A 1,387-nucleotide genomic window follows, 5' to 3' on the forward strand; every position below is an offset into this window, starting at 1 on the left:
TGAGCTGTCAACACAGAGCCCCACAACTCACCAACCGCGAGTTCATGACCTGAGCCAAAGTCGGACACTTAACTGACTGAGCCACCCAGATGCCACCTTTCATTTCTATTCTATCAGTTTCTGTTTCATATATTTTGAAGCTGTTATTAGATGTATAAATATTTAGAATTGTGTGTCCTCTTGCAAGATTTACCCACCCTTTTATTTTTTAATTTTTAAAAATGTTTAAAAAATAAAATATTTCATTATTTTGAGAGAGAGAGTGAGTGGGGGAAGGATAGAGAGAGAGAAGGAAAGAGAATCCCAAGCAGCTCCATGGTGTCAGCACAGAGCCCAACATGGGGCTCTATCTCATGAACTGTGAGATCATGACCTGAGCCAAAATCAAGACTTGGACACTTAACCAACTGAGCCACCCAAGCACTCCCCCCGCCCCCTTTATAATCATATAATGTCCTTCCCTCTCTCTACTCATGTTTTTCTATTTTTTTAATGTTTATTTATTTTTGAGAGAAAGAGAAAGAGACAGAGCGTGATCGGGGGAGAGACAGAGAGAGAGGGAGACACACAATCTGAAGCAGGCTCCAAGCTCTGAACTATCAGCACAGAGCCTGTCGTGGGCCTAGAACTCAAAAGCTGTGAGATCATGACCTGAGCTAAAGTTGGACACTTAACCAACTGAGCCACCCAGGCACCCCATCTCTCTACTCATTTTTAATTGGATTGCTTCTCTTTCTGTTGAATTATGAGAGTTCTTTATTCTAGATACTAAAACTATTATCAGATATATGATTTGCAAATATTTTCTCCCTTTCTGTGGATTGTTTTTCTACTTTCTTGGTAGTGTCTTCTAAGGCTCAAAAATTTCTATTTTTTAATTTATTTTAGTTTTTTTTCTTTTTTAAGTTTATTTAATTAGACAGAGAGAGCGAGAGAGTGAGCACAGGGGAGGGGCAGAGAGAGACAGGGAGGGAGAGAGAATCCTAAGCAGGCTCTGTGCTGTTAGCGTGGCACCCGATGAGGGACTTAAACTCATGAACTGTGAAATCATGACCTGAACTGAAATCAAGAGGTGCTTAACCAACTGAGCCACCCTGACACTCCTTAATTTTTTTTGAGGCACAAAAATTAAAAAATTTTGAAGAAGTCTAATTTATCTAAATTTCCTATATTGTTTGTTGTTTATAATATTTCCTTATTTTGTTGCCTGGAAGATCTATGGTGATATCCCTGCTCTTATTTCTGATAATGGTAATTTGTGACTTCCCTTTTTTTTTCCTCATTAGTCTGGATACAGGTTTATAAATTTTGTTGATCTTTTGAAATAACCAGCTTTTGGTTTCATTGATTTTCTCTATTTTTTCCTGTTTTCTATTTCATTGATTTC

This window comes from Felis catus, chromosome X (genome assembly GCF_018350175.1).
Source record: "Felis catus isolate Fca126 chromosome X, F.catus_Fca126_mat1.0, whole genome shotgun sequence".
In the NCBI taxonomy this organism is placed as follows: domain Eukaryota; kingdom Metazoa; phylum Chordata; class Mammalia; order Carnivora; family Felidae; genus Felis; species Felis catus.